The sequence below is a fragment of the Hypanus sabinus genome, unplaced genomic scaffold, assembly GCF_030144855.1.
Source record: "Hypanus sabinus isolate sHypSab1 unplaced genomic scaffold, sHypSab1.hap1 scaffold_122, whole genome shotgun sequence".
Lineage (NCBI taxonomy): Eukaryota > Metazoa > Chordata > Chondrichthyes > Myliobatiformes > Dasyatidae > Hypanus > Hypanus sabinus.
The window spans coordinates 412,100-430,305 of record NW_026779281.1 but is presented as its reverse complement, the minus strand read 5'-3'; the positions used below and the strand labels follow the sequence as shown (position 1 = coordinate 430,305).

The window sequence follows — 18,206 nt, the reverse complement described above, 5'->3', positions numbered from 1 at the left end:
TGGCTCCTGTGCAGGCTATTTCTGAGGTTCCTGTCCCAACAAATAAGAGGGCATTGAGAATGTTTTTGGGCGTGGTGGGGTACTTATCGAAAATTTTGTAAGAACTTTGCGGATATTGTCCTCCCGCTTACAAAGCTCCTACAGAAGGATGAAAAGTTTGTGTGGAGAAATTCTTGCCAGAAAGCTTTTGAGAAATTGAAAACCATACTGTGCCACCAACCTGTGTTGATAGCACCTGATCTCTCGAAACCTTTCTCACTGGCGACTGATGCAAGTGACGAGGCTGCCGGGGCAGTCCTATTGCAGAAAGCAGTGGATGGAGTGGAACACCCAGTGGCATATTTCTCTCGAAAGTTCAATGTGCATCAGAGAAATTACTCCACTGTGGAAAAAGAATTGTTGGCTCTTATCCTGGCGATACAGCATTTTGAGGTCTACATTTGTTCAGCACGGAGACCATTGATTGTTTATACAGAGCACAACCCCTTAGTATTTTTGGCTAATATGAAGAATAAAAATAGGCAGTTATCAAGTTGGGGTCTGCTATTACAAGAATTTGATATTAAAATATAACATGTAAAGGGGAGTGACAACGTAATTGCTGATTGTTTATCCAGATGTTAATTTGAAAGTGTATCTGTGTTAGTCTTGTAGTTAAGACCACTTCTGTATTTTGTTAAACTCTGTAAATCAGTAATGGGCTTTATTAGTTAATTTTCACCCTGGTGAAAATTGCCAGAAGGATGGGGGTGTTTTGAGTGATGAACAGACCTGAAGGAAAATGGGGTGCAGAGTTAACCATTTCCCTCATCCCCCCTGAGAACTATGAACTATTGCTGCTGCTAATGGGAGAGAGAGATGAAGCACAGAGGCAGGAACATCTGCTACAGATAAGTGGGAGAGAGGGACTGTTGATTTATTATATTTTGGCTCTTCCTGGATTATTTACCTTTCGCTGCAAGGACATTATTTTGCTCGTTAACATTCCTCAGGAGACAGCAGGAGTGGCCTGATTTGATAGACACTTAGAATTGATGGATGGCTAAGACGGATAAAATTCAGTGGGGATAAAAGACAGATCTGGGGACAGATCCCTCAGACACATCAGTGGACACGGACTGAGTGTTGTGAACCCACAAGAAAGGTGGGGGCTTCAGAGACCGAATCATGAGATTGGTCAATAAAGCTCACAGTGTGACAGCAGGGCCGGTGGGGATTTGTGTGTGTGTGTGTCCACTCATGCCAGAGTGAGGAGTCCACCTCAGAAGAATGGTCTGGCTGAAGGATTGGTCATAGCTGAATGACTACAATGACACGACAGATTAAGAAAGCAACAGAAGGTTTGCCTGCTGCAACTACCTAATGTCTCTCTCTCTCTCTCTAATGAGTACAATACAACAACCATAACTAGCTCAGCACGCATGAACTGAACTGAACTTTATACTCTTCTATGGCAATTCATTTACCCCCAGACATTGATAGAGCTTGTTTATTATTGCTCATTATTATCCCTACACTTTTGGGTTTATTAATGCTAACTTGTTTTATATGTATATTTGCATTTTTGATACTGTATTGTGTATTTTACTAATAAACACCATTGAATATAGTACCACCAGACTCCGACGGATTCTTCTCTCTCTGCTGGTCTGACACCCAGTTACAGGGTACGTAACAACCCCTTACCATTAACCGTGGCACTTGCGGACCCCAGCTTGGGAATCCCTGCTTGAGGCATACAAAACAATGATGGTATCCATTGGGTGAATATGTGTCGGCTTTTCCCCCTCAGGTTGGGTGAGGTTGTAGATTTCGGGAATCTGAGGAGGATCTACTTCACTCAGAAGATGATGCGAATGTGGATGCGGGTTCAATTGCAGCATTGAAGAGAAGTTTGTATGGGTACATGGATGAGGGAGGTACTGACATCAAGAGTCTGTATGCACGTGGGTGGCTCCAGGCAGAAAATGGCACAAACTAGATGGGTAAAAAGGCCTGTTTCTGTGCTGTAAGAGAATGACTTACATTGTGTCCTAGACAAGTCCATTTCCCAGGAGACTTAAATCATTCCAATGAAATGTTTAAAAAAACTGCAAGTACAAGAAACACTCAACAGATAAAGAGTATCTGTGAAGAGGAACAAAGTTAATGCTTCAGCTCCAAAAGTCTGTTTCAGAATGGCTTCAAACAATTTCTGGTTTGATGTCAGGTCTCCAGCATCTTGAGAGTTTCTTTAATTTCCAGCTGCTCACCAACAGACGAGTAAGTGGGAATTTCCAAACACCGAATAATGAACCCAAGGTAGATAATCAACTATGCAAACACTGAACAGCTCTGTGTATTGTGATTGCCTCTCACGTCCATTTAATCTCTCTGCTCTTTTCTATCTATGGCCATTCAGTCCCTCTAACCATCTACAAGAAGGAGCCTGCTCTCCCATCTCAGCCACAGGGTTCTGCCCGATCCTCATTTCCTCGATCCCTTTGGTCTGCACACATCTGCCAATCTCTGTTTTATGTGAGGACAATCACTGAGTCTTCACTGCCCTCTTTGGTGGGGATTTACAAACATTCACCACCCTCGGAGTGGAGGCATTTCCCCTCATCTCAGTCCCAGACAGTCCACCCCCTTTTTCAGACTCTGGGATCCCTGGTTCAGCCAGTCATGATATTGTGCATTTCAATGTTCACCTCTCAGTCCTCGGTTCTCTAAATGAAAGGGTTATCGCATTTGATCTTTCTACATATGATGACCCCACCACTCCAGGGATCAGTCTGGGGAATCTTCATTGCACTCTCTATAACAAATGCTGTCTAAACTCTTTGTTAATACTCTGTGGAATTAATTTACATGACTGCAGCCCCATGCTGCCCCAAACACTCACCTCCTACCCCTGTCACTACTTCCACCTTCCAACCTCCCCCCTCACCAGGATCCACTTCTCACTCCCCAGCTCTTGCCCCGTACCCACCCCTCAGCTATCTTCTCAATTTCCCATCTACTCTCTGTCTTAAATACCCCCAACCTGGCCTCCACAGCTGCCTCTGCGAATTTCACAAGTTCACCACACTCTGGCTAAAGAAAATCCTCAACATTTGTTTTAAATATTTATCCTGAGGTGGATTCACTATTTTAATTGTGTAGAAATTGACTGCCCGGGTTGCTGATTCGGATCTTCTACAAGGAGGGTTAAGTGAAGTTTTTACATCTTTAAAGAGCCCAGATATTTGGAAGATAAATGAATAAATGGCCAACAGTTCGGGGAAGTTAACGAGACTCACTGCCCAACATCAGACCACCCGACTCCACAGTGGTGTCAGTACTCACTGATGGGAATCTTATCTTTACCCCAGAGGACCCTCTCCTTCTCCCGATCCCGCAGATGATCCGCTTCAACAACAAATGGGATAAAAAAAATCACCGCCCATCTGGGGGATGTGTCATGTGCAGAGTGATTATTGCATAACAGAGTGGAGGGTCTCCCCAGGAGCAAATTCCAGTGACCAAGCCAGCAGACTCCGTAGGGAAAATAAACTCGCCCCTCACATCTCATTTAACCTACCCCCTCTCACTTTAAATGCATGGCCTCTTATCTTAGACATTTCAACCCTGGGAAAAAGATACTGTCTGTGTACTCTATCAATGTCTCTCATAATCTTATAAACGTCCATCCAGTCTCACCCCAGCCTGCACAGCTCCAGAGAAAACAACAGAAGTTTGTCCAAACTTTTGTTACAGCTCATGCCCTCTAATCCAGGCTATATCCTGGTAAACCTCTTCTGCGCCCTCTCCAAAGCCTCGACATCCTTCCGAGAATGGGGGCGACCAGAACTGTATGATGTGGTCTAACTAGTTTGATAATCTTCCCGACTTTTGAACTCAATGCTTCAGCTAATAAAGAGAACTATCTCATTTGCCTTCGTAACCACCCGATCAATCTGTGCAGTCTCTTTCAGGGAGCGATGCACTTGGAGTCTAAGATCCCTCTGATCATCAACACTGTTCAGGGTTTTGCATTTAACAGTGTACTGTCTCATACATTCGACCTACCGAGCTGCCAAGATGATCATCAGTAATCAAATCTCACTGAGATTTCTCAGGTCCTGTTGAATTTATTGCCAAGTGCACAAGTACGGGAAGGTACAGGTACAGAGAAGCACTGACTTGTGGCAGCATCACAGGCAAGTACATTCAGATAACACACAGAACAGCAATTATACGATTCTGTGTCACTAACAATATGAGCATACAGTCGCCCACTGTTTGCCCACCGAAGAGGTGAATATCTCTGCTCGCCACCACTGTGGGCTCAGACTTTTCCATAGACGAGCCCCTCATTTCTTTTTCCCACTGTCAATGGGCTCCGTCCCGCATCCTGCTCCTTGATCCCCCAACAGGGAAAACAACCTCTCAGACTCCATCCTACTCAACTCCTCACACCATATTTATCCTCTCAGTTAATTCACCCTCCCTCCTCTTCCTGCTGGGTTCCCTCCCTCCCCAGGGAGATGGCAGCAATCCAGTGGGCCGAGTGGTCTCCTCATACCTCTCAACGATACATCAGACACTGACCGAAGCTTCTTAAAAAACCCCAGCTTCCCTCGGAGGGATATTGAAATAATTCAAAAATGGGGCATTTACTTTGGGATTTGTTCCGCTTTGACAAATTTGTTCGTGGCGGGAGTATGAGATGCCCTCAACGAGGGTAATGCCTTCTTGGATGGTCCATCTCTGTTATTGGGTGTAACTAGTGACTGACATCGCATTGCACCAATGGGAAGAGTGTAACTCCTCTGTAGACTGTGGGGTGGGGTGGGTGATTCAGGGAATTGTTACCTTAGTCGGTAAAGCTCAACCGTCTGTTGAAGGCTGCTCTTTCTAGTCCCCGGGAATATACCTCTCTGCTTGCAAAAGACTCTGCCAATTCCTGGGAATATAGTAACCATCAACAACACTCTCCTGGTACTGCCCATCACCTGCGCTTTGCTCTGCGCTACTGTCTGCCTGCCTGGTAATCCCCTTGCGATGCAAATCTCTGGAATATCTCACAAGATGCTGGAGGTACTCAGCAGGTCAGGCAGCATCGATGGAGGAGAATAAACAATCAACGTTTCAGGCCAAGGCCCTTCATCGGGCTGGAAATGAGGCAACATAAATTCTAGATATTGTTACATTACTTTCTGTTCTCCGTGGTCCTGATCCAAAATATCATACGTTTATTCTTCTCCATGGATGCTGCCTGACCTGCTGAGTTCAGCCAATATTTTGTGTCTTTGTGTTGCCCAAAACTGTCATCTTTCGGAGAATGTCTTGTCTTCCGGAGTAACTCGCCATTTTAGTGTGCATCACAATCTGTCCGAGGAGCAGGAGCAGACGGTAAATGTACTCCTTCCACGTGTGATTGTGTTTCCCCAGAGATGTTAACGCTCTCTCTCATCTCTCTGCTCAGTTTTCACGAATATTTTGTGAATTGCCAATGTTGAATTAAACCCAGACATAGAATCAGCAGTGTGTTTATAAATTTAAAATAATTCGCCAACATACCCGTGTCCTTTCTCGATGTTGACGTCACTGGAGCTCTTCCACTGCTCGAACCTTGACCCATTTTGGTGAGAGGTGTGATCAGTTTTTACTGTTCTATAACAAAACAAAACAACAGGAGGGACAGACATTAATTAAAGGAGAATACTGTTTTGTTTCTAAACGGAGACAAACACTTCCAAACATCTTGGGCCGATCCACTGAAGCTTTGTCATGGCCGGATCCACCTGCACCCATCCACCCACAGTCACACAATGTCCATTTCCGATCTCTCCATGCATTGTACACTGGGCCAGGATTCTCCAGGGTATCTACTCTCTGCATTGCAGGCAATTCCCTTTTAGGAACCAATCTTGTGTCCTGGACCGGGAGTGATGAGTCTCCGGAATGGCAAGCCAGGTTGAGCAGACAGCTCCCACTGCTTTGGTCCTCCTACCACTGGTGGCGCTGTGGTGAGTAATGGACAAATCTTACAGCAGTGTGGGCTGAAACATTTCTGCTGACGATGAGACTTATATTTCTTTCGTCACTGGATTATACAGGTTTCTCAGTCACAACTGATTCTCACCCTTTCTTTCATTTTGATATCCCCTTGCATGGACATCTATGGCAATATATGTTTTGAGTCTATATAGAATCACTCTGACATCCTGAAGAATGCAATGTCACACATAACATTGTGACATCTTGTCCAGAAACACTACATTTTCTCCGGAAGGATTTTAAGATCATTATTATCTCCTAAACTCTGGTCAACATGTTATTGAGTATTTAAAGACAAATACACTGCAGATGCTGTGGTCAAATCAACACGTATGAACAGGCTGGATGTACTCAGCAGGTCAAGCAGCATCCGTTGAAATGAGCAGTCAACGTTTCGGCCCGAGACCCTTCGTCAGGACTGAGGAAGGAGGGGGCAGGGGTCCTATAATGAAGCTGGGGGTGAGTTTGAAGGTGCAAGTGAAAAAACAATCAGAGGAAAGATCAAGGGCTGGGGGAGGGGATAGGCAGGACGTGAAGAAGGAATGTAAAGGGTGTGGGTACCCTTTACTACTGCTATAGGTAGTAGAAGGAGGCAGAATCATGAGAGAGGTGAATCCGATGTTCATACCAAGGGGCTGAGGTGTTGCTCCTCCAACCCGAGTTTGGCCTCATCATGGCAGTAGAGGAGGCCATGTATGGACATATCCGAATGGGAATGTGAAGCAGAGTTGAAGTGGGTGGCAACCGGGAGATCCTGTCTGTTGTGGCGGACCGAGCTGAGGTGCTTGACGAAGCGTCCCCCAATCTGCGTCGGGTCTCGCTGATGTACAGGAGGCCGCAATAGATTACCCCAACAGGCTCACAGGTGAAGTGTTGCCTCACCTGGAAGAACTGCTTGGGGCCCAGAATGGTGGTAAGAGAGGAGGTGTAGGGACAGGTGTAGCACTTACGCTTGCAGGGATTAGTACCCGGTGAGAGATCTGTGGGGAGGGACGTGTGGACAAGGCAGTCACGGAGGGAATGATCCCTGCGAAAAGCAGAGAAGGGTAGAGAGGGAAAAATGTCCTTAGTGGTGGGGTGATTCCCTCACACGCATGTCCTCCATTTCCCGCACTTCGGCCCTCACCCCATCTTCTCGTCGCCACAACAGGGACCGTGTTTCCCTTGTCCTCACCTACCACCCCGTCAGCCTCCGGATCCAGCATATTATCCTCAGCGACTTCCGCCACCTTCAACAGGATCTCATACACCTCATATACCTCTCTCATGATTCTGCCTTTTACTACCCATAGTGCATTCCCCTTACATTCCTTCTTCACCTTTCCTGCCTATCCCCTCCCTGCTTCCCCTCCCCCACCCCTTGATCTTTCCTCTGATTAGTTTTTCACCTGGCACCTATCAGCCTTCTCCTTCTCACCCTCCCCCCACCTTCTTTATGGTGCCCCTGTCCCTGTCCTGACGAGGGCTCTCGGCCCGAAACGTTGACTGTTCCTTTCAACGTACGCTACCCGACCCGCTGAGTTCATCCGGCCTGTTTGTAGGTGTACTTGAGTGTTTACCCGGCTATTAGCAGCTTGTAACATCGCACCTTTGTTAAACACAATGTAGACACGCCATACATACAAAACAGCAAGTTGACAAAACATCTTTAACATAATAAAACAAAAATGATGGAATTATTTCAGGTGGAGGACCCTGTATCAGAGCTGAGTTCTGTGTAGGAGTCAGGTATTGTTCTCTATCTGCACTGTAGTCTGTGTTGCATATTAATGATTTTTTTTTTTGTTACTCAATCTGTTCCACAAAACTCCGTGCCCTCCCATTCACTATACCAGGCTCACCCTGGACTGACTGTCCAAATGCTCCAACCCTCTCTTGTTCGAGTTGAAAACCATTCGCCATTTCTCAGACCATCTCCATAACTAACCAAGATAATAGACAATAGACAATAGGTTCAGAAGTAGACCATTCGGCCCCTCGAGTCTGCACCGCCATTCTGAGATCATGGCTGATCAGTCACTATCAATACCCAGTCCCTGCCTTGTCCCCATATCCCTATCCATCAGATATCTATCTAGCTCCTTCTTGAAAGCATCCAGAGAATTGGCCTCCACCGTCTTCCGAGGCAGTGCATTCCACACCTCCACAACTCTCTGGGAGAAGAAACTCTAACTCAACTCTGTTTTAAATAACTGACCTCTTATTCTCAATCTTTGAAATTTATTGTAACCTGTTGCAATATCAACCAGACTCCCGAATTTAGTATCAAACTTGATATCGTGCCATATACATATATATATTCATATACAAATCAATGGCACGAATAACACATTAACGAGGTCTCGACACTGACACGCACGCCCCACTTGTCACAGGCCTCCATTCGCTAAATTCATCTTCAGTCATCTCCCTCTGCTTCTTGTCATCGAGCCCGGTGTGAATAAACCTCGCCAGCTCCCCGTGACTCCCACGTGACCGAACCTTCCCGATCAGCTGACATGCGGGATCTTGTTACAGACTTTACCAAAGTTCAGATGCAACATCACTGACCAACTTCACCCAACTCCCTAGTTAACTCTTAAATAATCTCCAAAATACTTGTCAGATATGTTCTCCTATTGGGCAGTGTAGATGGTGACTTCCCCATAACCAACGTCCAACCGCCCGGGATTTCAGCTTCACTACAGACTCAGAAAATTCCGATCCCAGCTGCAGAATTACCAACCTGGACTGAAGACCGTATACTGCCAGTTCCATATCCTCAGAGTCACCAGCCCAATATCATCACCCATACAAAGATGCTTTGGTGCCGGTGATTTACCATGGTGTTCCTGCCATTTCCGATTGACAAAGTACGATGAAATTGGAACCTAATGACCCTCTGCCGGGGCTGGTGCTCAGGCTGGTTCCCCGGTCTGTATAGAGGATGCGGATACACTTCAGCCGGAACCCAGCAGATAAACCGAGCACATTTGATCTCTGTGTCATCGCTGTGTGGGATCTTGTAGCAGGAACAAAATGTAAAGTTATAAAGTAGAAAATGATGGGAACTCAGTACATCAGACTACATCTCTGAAAAGAGAAATGGTGGAAGACCCAGTTCCAGAACTGAGACTGTCCAAGATGCTGCCGATCTGCTGAGCGTTTCCAGTATTTTCTGCGCTTCACTTTAAATTTCCTGCAACTGGGGTATTTTCTCCCTCTTCATTTTAATGCACAGATAGTAAACTGATTGCCACCCTAAACTGTAAATAACATCACACCCCAACTAATATGTTAGTTCTGAATTCATTCCTACCCTGGTGTAGTACATCCCATCAGCCAATACTCACAGCATCCCTTCCTCCCACTATCATTCTGTTACATTTGCTCCCGAGGCCACTGACTCTACGCTGAGAGGCGGTGACCACAGCGCGATGAAAAATGTGCAACTCTTCTTGCAGCTATAGTGGGCCGTTACCCTGGAAACAGAGGAAGTGGCTCACCAAAAATAACCGAAAAGGGAAATAACAAACTCAACATCAGATGCTGTGAGTTCAATTATGACAAAGATTAACACTGCAGCCATTTTGTAACGGTGAAACTAAAATTGAAATGGCTGCTTTTACCCTGCCACATGTTGTGTTCAATTAAACCTCTGGTAGTCCTAGCTAGCGAAAAACCAATTCTGGAAAAGATGAAAAACAATACTTCACAATGAAGACAAAGTTTGAAAGATATTGTTGAAATATATCATTGCAGCAATGGGATACAGGCTGGGCTGAGGTTGTACAAGGTGGTTGATATCTATCATTGAGGTGGTGGGATACAGGCTGGACAGAGGTTGTACAAGATGGTTGATATATATCATTGAGGTGATGGGAGACAGAGGTTGAACAAGGTGGTTGATATCTATCATTGAGGTGGTGGGATACAGACTGGACAGATGTTGAACAAGATGGTTGATATATATCATTGAGGTGGTGGGAAACAGACTGGACAGAGGTTGAACAAGATGGTTGATATATATCACTGAGTTGGTGGGACAGAGGCTGGACAGAGGTTGAACCAGATCGGCAGGGGATGAGCAGAAGGAGCCTGATGGGAGAAGGGGATCAAGGGCGGTCTCTGATGGTCCCTCGCAATGCACAGATCCTGAAATAATAGTACGCACTGGTAGATAATAGATTCCAATATAACAAAACCAGAACAAACAAAAACAACTTTGGTATATGCCCTTTTCTACTCTGCACACTTTATCAATGCACCGCAGGAAGTATCCCATCCCGATTCTTCACATCTTCATACGGATACTGCTCTTCCTTTAACTGAATGAAATAGCGGAGAACTGTGGACACAGCTGAGTACATCATAGAAACCAACCTCCACTCCATGGACTCTGTCTACACTTCCCACTGCCTCAGTAAAGCAGCCAACATATTGAAAGATCCCCACAACCCTGAACATTCTCACTTCTCACCCTCCCATCGGGCCGAAGATAAAATAAAACAGAAACATGCCACCGGGCTCAAGGACGGTGTCCAATCTGCTGTTAGAAGCGAACAGCTTGATGAGTGGACTCCTGACCTCACAGTCTAAATCGATGTGACCTTGCACCACATATCTACCTGCACTGCACTTACTCTGTAACCAGAATGATTTGTTTTACCTCAGTGTACTGCTGCAATGTATTGATCTGTGTGGAGAATACCGGAGACACGATTTTCACTCTACCTCTGTACAAAATAAAGATTCCCTATTTCAATCGTGTGGAAATATCAGACAGCCTGGGTTTCTCCTTTGGAAATTCTGGAGGGAGTGTACACATTTCCGGGAAACCCAGATAAATGGACAAGACTTAATTCTCGCATTAATGGGGCCAGATATCGGGAAATACGGTCAGCATTTCGGCAAGTCGGAGCAATGGAAAGAAGATGGAAATAAACTTCCCAATACCCCGAGAGGACGTGAGAGATCTGGATCTCACTGTCCTGTCTGAACGGGGAAAGATGGAACTACTCATACACGTGGAGGAGTCTCCCGAGAGTTCGATTACTCTGTTTAACCCTCGAGTCTGCAAGAATACAATGGGCCGAACGGCCGCTTTCAGTTTGCAGGAAATATTTAAAACAATTATCGATCCCAGTCGTCGATCCAGGTGAAGTTTGGATCCGATACCGGGCCGGGTGATGGAGGTAAAGTTCACCAGGTACATCTGAATGGATGGGTTCAGTGTCGGCATCACCACCTCATCCCGCTCCTGGGACCAGAACACCGGGGGCTGAGCGGCGGCTCATCTCAGGCGGTTCGGTGTGAAGGTCCCATAACCCGGACCGACCACGACACATTCTGTCCAGGAAGCGGGACGGGGCCGCCAGTTCGGGGAAGTTAACGGGACTCTCTGCCCAACGTGAGGTTCCCCGCCCCCGGGATCGGCTTCAGTACTCACCGATGGGAAATTGTCGGTTGCGTTCAACCCCAGTGACCGGCCTCAATACTGACCGATGAGAACATCATCAATTTGTCCGGAGAGCAGCGAGATCCGTCCACCGGCTCCCCACAGACGATCAGCTTCAACTGAGAACGGAAAGAAAACCCCCGCCCATCCGGAGACTGTGAAGAGCGGGGGCGGGGCCTCGGAAGCGAAAACATCGGATGCTGCAGATCTGCGTTTGAAATGGGAGCGAGAAACTGGTGACTCTGCTCCTCGCCCCTCACACGCTGCCCGACCGACCTGCCGCATTCCCCACATTATTCCATATTTACACCAACTACATTTTTATTTTCCCTAAGAACCTTCCCCGTCCCCATGGCCCCATCTCCCGGTTCTCAGAGGTAAGGGTTCGATTCCCATTCCGGTTTGACGTACAATTCCCACCTGAAAAGGAATTGTGCAGGCTTCTTTGAAATCAGTTCTATGTTTATAAACACTTTTTTCTATTCACATTCTTCCGGAGCCTCACTGGACAGGAACACTGAAACACCAAGTGAAAAACAGCAGGAGGAGGCCATCCAGCCCCTCAAACCAAGAACAAGATGGCGGCTGCTCTCCCATCTCAGCCACATGTTTCTGTCCGATCCACATTGCCTCGATCCCTTCCGTCTCCACACATCTGCCGGCCTTTGTGTTTGTTTTATGTGAAGACGATCACTAAGGTGTTGCTCCTCCACCCTAAGGGCGGTCTCATCTTGACACAAGAGGAGGCAGTTGATCGAAACGTCGGAATGGGAATCAGAATTAAAATGTCCGGCCACTGCAAAGTCCCCCTTGTGGCAGATGATACAGAGATGCTCGACGAAACGGTCTCCCAATTGATGGTGGGTCTCACCAATGTAAAGGACGCCGCATCGGGAGCACGGGACACAATAAATGTCCCCAGCAATAGATTCGAGATGAAGTGTTGCCTCACCCGGAAGGACTGCTTTGTGTCTCTGAATGGAGGTGAGGGAAGAGGGGTACGGCAGGTGTAGCACTTAGGCTTATGCAGGGATAAGTATCTGGAAGAAGATTAGTGAGGGGAGATGAATGAACAAGGGAATTGTGGAGGGAGTGATCCCTGTTGAACCCTGTTTGTGACGTCCTAAACAGATTTGCATGAATGCAATCCCTAAATTCATTAGTTATCCATTTACTGCAACAGAAACGTTATATATTCCATACAGTGAATGTTCAAAGCATCCGGGCACCCACACCGGTTCCTGAGGTCACTGAGGGGCGGTGACCAGAGAGCGATAAATATGTTCAACACTCTATAGCTTTGGTGGGCTTTCACCCTGGTGATGGAGGAACTGGCTCAGCAGAACTAACTGAAAATAGGAAATAAGGAATTCAACTTCACATGCTCTTTTTCATGAATTTATGAACATTTGGAGAGGCAAGGAATTATTACGAATAGACAGCTTGGCTTTGTCAAAGGCAGGTTGTGCCTTACCGGCCTGATTGAATTTTCTGAGGATGTGACTAAACACATTTACGGAGGTAGAGCAGTAGATGTAGTGTATACGGATTTCAGCAAGGCACTTGATGAGGAACCCATGCAAGGCTTATTGAAAAATTAAGGAGGCATGGGATCCAATCGGACATTGCTTTGTAGATTCAGAAATGTATTGCTCACAGAACGCAAAATTGTTTGTAGATGGTTCATATTCTGCCTGCACGTCGCTGACTAGTGCTGTTCCTCAGGGATACGTTCTGGCACCACTTCTCTTCGTAAGTTTTATAAAGGACCTGGATGAGGAAGTGGAGGGATAGTTTAGTACATTTACTGATGACACAAAGGTTAGGGGTATTATGGATCGTTTGGAGGGCTGTCGAGGTTATAGCGGGACCCCGACTGGAAGCGAAACTAGGCTGAGAAGTGGAAGATGGAGTTCGACCCAGATAAGTGTGAGGTGGTTCACTTTAGAAGGTAAATATGATGGCAGAATATAGTATGAATGGTAAGACTCTTAGCAGTGAGGAGGATCAGGGGGATCTTGGGGTCTGAGTCCATAGGACACTCAAAAATGCTGCGCAGCCTGACTGTGTGGTTCAGAAGGCATACGGTGTATTGGCCTTCATCAACCTTGTGATTGAGTTCAAGTGCCAAGAGGTAATCTTACTGTTATATAGGACCCTGGTCAGACCCCACTTGGAGTACTGTGCTTGGAGTGCAGTTCTGGTCGCCTCACTGCGGGAAGGATGTGGAAGCCATAGAAAGGGTGCAGAGGATATTTACAAGGATTTCTCTGGATTGTGGAGCATGTCTTATGGGAATAGGGTGAGTGAACTCGGCCTTTTCTTCTTGGAGCGACGGAGGATGAGAGGTGACCTAATAGAGGTGCATAGAATGATGACTGGTATAGATCGTGTGGATAGTCAGAGGCTTTTTCTCAGGGCTGAAATGGTTTACACGAGAGGGCACAGTTTTAAGATGCTTGCGAGAAGGTACAGAGGCAATGTAAGGGGTAAGTTTTTTACTCAGAGAGTGCTGAGTGCGTGGAATGGGCTGCCGGTGACGGTGGTGGAGGTGGATACAACAGGGCCTTTTAAGAGACTTTTGGATAAGTACATGGAGATAAAAAGAAGAGGGCTGATGGGTAACCTTAGGAAATTTCTAAAGTAGGTTCATGTTTGGGAGCACTGCTGGGCGAAGGGCCAGTGTATTATGCTGTGGGTTCTCTATGTTTCTCTACTTCTATCTTCTCAGTTTATTCTATACAGTCAATGCTCACAGAATCCTTTCCTCCCACTATCATACTGTTGCATTTGCTCCTGAGGCCACTGTCTCTGCACTGAGAGGCGGTGACCACAGAGCGATAAAAAAAATGTGCAACTCTTCTTGCAGCTCTAGTGGGCCGTTACCCTGGAAACAGAGGAAGTGGCTTACCGAAAATAACCGAAAAGGAAAATAACAAACTTAACATCGTATGCTGTGAGTTTAATTATGATAAAGTTTAACACTGCAGCCATTTTGAATCGAAGAATCTAAAATTGTAAAGTCGGCTTTTAACGTGCTGTTTACAATAATACTCATAGTTCTGGCTAACAAAACATGACAATAGTTAGCGATCAATAATATATTAACCTCTGCCGTGAATATACCCAGTGACAGCCCCAATCACCATTTGTTGCAACAGACTCCACAGATCGATCACTCTTTGGCTGAAGAAGTTTCTCTCAGTTTTAAAGGGAAGCTTGTTTATTCCGAGGCTGTCCTCTCAGACCCCAGACTTGGATCTAAAACTGTGATATCTCAGGGTCACCCAGCTGAATCTGCCACTCACCGACCCCCGAATCCTCACACATGGTCAGCACATCTCACAGCGAGTGGTGTAATCAGAAATTTCCCCACAACCAATGCCCAACGCCCCGAGCCTTCTGATTCACTGTGAAAGGAGGATCATCCATCCCTCACCTGTGGAAGTACTGACCTGGGCCAAATCCCCGATACTGACAGGTATAAATGCCCAGTGTTTCCCAGGTAACGGCTCACTCAGCAGCTCGCCCAGGACTCCTTGTCGCCAGTAATGTGCTGCAGTGTCTCGGTCATTCAGAGTTCAAACAGCAACACTCCGACATCAACCTGTGGCAGAACGGGAACCTGACTGGGTCAGAGATACTGATAGCTACATAGGCCCAGTGTTTCCCAGGTAACGGCTCACTCAGCAGCTCGCCCAGGAGTCCTTGTCGCCAGTAATGTGCTGCAGTGTCTCGGCCATTCAGAGTTCAAACACCAACACTCCGACATCAACCTGTGGCAGAACGGGAACCTGACTGGGTCAGAGATACTGATAGCTACATAGGCCCAGTGTTTCCCAGGTCACAGCTCACTCAGCAGCTCGCCCAGGAGTCCTTGTCGCCAGTAATGTGCTGCAGTGTCTCGGCCATTCAGAGTTCAAACACCAACACTCCGACATCAACCTGTGTCTGAACGGGAACCTGATGAACCTCTGACTGGGCCAGAGAGCGGGCTGGAAAACCTGGGCGCGGGGCACCAGCAGGCGGGTATAATCTTTCACATTGTCTCCACCAGCTAAACTGAACACATTTTATCATTATCCTATTGTTCTCTATAGGTCCTATAGAGAACATTATCCTATAGGTCTCTATTCTTTGGAGCGTAGAAGGTTGAGGGGGGATTTGATCGAGGTATTTAAAATTTTGAGAGGGATAGATAGAGTTGACGTGAATTGTCTGTTTCGATTGAGAGGAGGGGAGATTCAAACGAGAGGACATAATTTGCGAGTTAGGGGGTAAAAGTTTAAGGGAAACACGAGACGGTATTTATTTACTCAGAGAGTGATAGCTGTGTGGAATGAGCTTCCTGTAGAAGTAGTAGAGGCCAGTTCAGTTATGCCATTTAAGGTAAAATTGGATAGGTATATGGACAGGAAAGGAGTGGAGGGTTATGGGCTGAAAGCGGGTAGGTGGGACTAGGTGAGATTAAGAGATCGGCACGGACTAGGAGGGCCGAGATGTCCTGTTTCCGTGCTGTGATTGTTATATGGTTAAATGAGATCTTGCCCAGCAAAATTGGACATCACATTTCCTGCAGGCTAACAGGAATAAAACACGTTTAATATAAAATTGAAAGTAAAGTGCTGGAAACTCGGAACATCAGATTGGATGTGTGTAAAGAGAAACTGTTGAAAACCCAGTATCAGACCTGATCAACTGAACGGTTCCAGCATTTTCTCTTTTTTACTTTAAATGATGCACAACTATTGACTGATTACAAGATGTTTGTGACGGCCTGAACAAATGTACACAAATGTAAGTCCCACATTCATTAGTTTTCTTTTCATTCCAACACAGGGTTAGTACAGTCGACACATTCAATACTCACAGCATCCATCCCACCCCACTATCAATCTGTTACATCTGATCCCGAGGCCACTGACTCTGCCTGAGGGATATTGACCAGAGCGATAAAGATGTACGCCAATCCCTGCAGGTCATAAGGGCTGTTACCCTGACAACGGAGAATGTGACTCTTCAAAAATGACTGATAAAGATGCAGCAAGTTTCCTCATGGCAAATGTTGAAAGTTGAAAATAAAATTGTAATGGTGTCTTTTCTCCCGCTCATGCTACATTAAATAAATCCTCTGGTAGTTCAGATAACAAAAAAGCGATTTCAGGAATAACCCAGTGAGACAAAATACTTCACAATGAAAACAATGTAGCAGAAAGATTGTTGATATATCATCATTGGTGAGATACAGACTGGACAGAGATTGAACAAGATGGTTGTTATATATCTTTGAGGCGGCGGGGTACAGAATGGACGAAGGTTGAACAAGATGGTTGATATATATCTTTGAGTTGGTGGGATAGAGGTTGGACAGAGGTTGAACAAGATGGTTGATATATGTCATTGAGGTGGTGGGATACAGACTGGACAGAGGTTGAACAAGATGGTTGATATATATCATCATTGGTGAGATACAGACTGGACAGAGATTGAACAAGATGGTTGTTATATATCTTTGAGGCGGCGGGGTACAGAATGGACGAAGGTTGAACAGGATGGTTGATATATATCTTTGAGTTGGTGGGATAGAGGTTGGACAGAGGTTGAACAAGATGGTTGATATATGTCATTGAGGTGGTGGGATACAGACTGGACAGAGGTTGAACAAGATGGTTGATATATATCATTGGGGTGGTGGGATACAGACTGGACAGAGGTTGAACAAGATGGTTGATATATATCATTGAGGTGGTGGGATACAGGTTGGACAGAGGTTGAACAAGATGGTTGATATATGTCATTGAGGTGGTGGGATACAGTCTGGACAGAGGTTGAACAAGATGGTTGATATATATCATTGGGGTGGTGGGATACAGACTGGACAGAGGTTGAGAAGATGGTTGATATATATCATTGAGGTGGTGGGATGCAGACTGGACAGAGGTTGAACAAGATGGTTGATATATATCATTGAGGTGGTGGGATACAGACTGGACAGAGTTTGAACAAGATCGTTGATACATATCATTGAGGTGGCGGCAGACACTGTGAACTAAGATTGATCAAGATGGTTGATATAAATCTTTAAGGTCGTGAGATACAGGCTGGGCAGAAGTTGACCCAGATGGGCAGGAGACTGCATTGAATTGAATTGACTTTATACATGCGGAGTAAAAATATTTACGTTTCGTCTCCGTCTAAATGTGCAACGTGCAATTTATAGTAATTTATAATAAATTGTTTATACGATTTACTATAACCAATTTATACTATTTACAACAGGTCAGTCAACATAAAATAGAAATATAATTGTATCAGCTTGAATTAATCAGTCTGATTGCCTGGTGCAAGAAGCTATCCCGGAGCCTGTTGGCCTGGCTTTTATGCTGTGATACCATTTCCCAGATGGCAGCAGCTGGAACAGTTTGTGGTTGTTGTGACTCGGCCATTTTTACACATCAGTCTCCGCAGAAGTCCAAATAGTGGGATGTTTATATGTAGTGATGCGCTGGGCTGTCCGCACCACTTTCTGCAGAGTCCTGGAATAGAGGAAATTACTGTTCTCATACCAGTGATGCAGCCAGTCAGGATGCTGTCAATTGTGCAACTGTAGATATTCCTGAGAATTTGGGGTGCCCTACCAATTTCTTCAACCATCTGAGGTGAAAGAGGCGCTGCTGTGCTCTTTTCACAACACAGTCAGTACGTACAGACAATGTGAGATCATCGGTGATATTTCTGCCGAGGA

General features: G+C 45.8%; 1 protein-coding gene across 3 annotated transcripts in view; it reads right to left on the bottom strand.

Annotated features, from left to right (window-relative positions):
• LOC132386582 (NACHT, LRR and PYD domains-containing protein 3-like) overlaps positions 1–18,206 on the bottom strand; it is a 288,111-nt gene that overhangs the window by 38,736 nt on the left and 231,169 nt on the right. For 2 of the 3 annotated variants that reach the window (XM_059958872.1, XM_059958873.1), the window contains exon 4: positions 5,545–5,637. The gene's annotated coding sequence lies outside the window, so the exon portion shown is untranslated. Of the gene's footprint in view, positions 1–5,544; positions 5,638–11,452; positions 11,557–18,206 lie in introns of those variants that run through there. The other variant, XM_059958874.1, reaches the window with a different exon arrangement.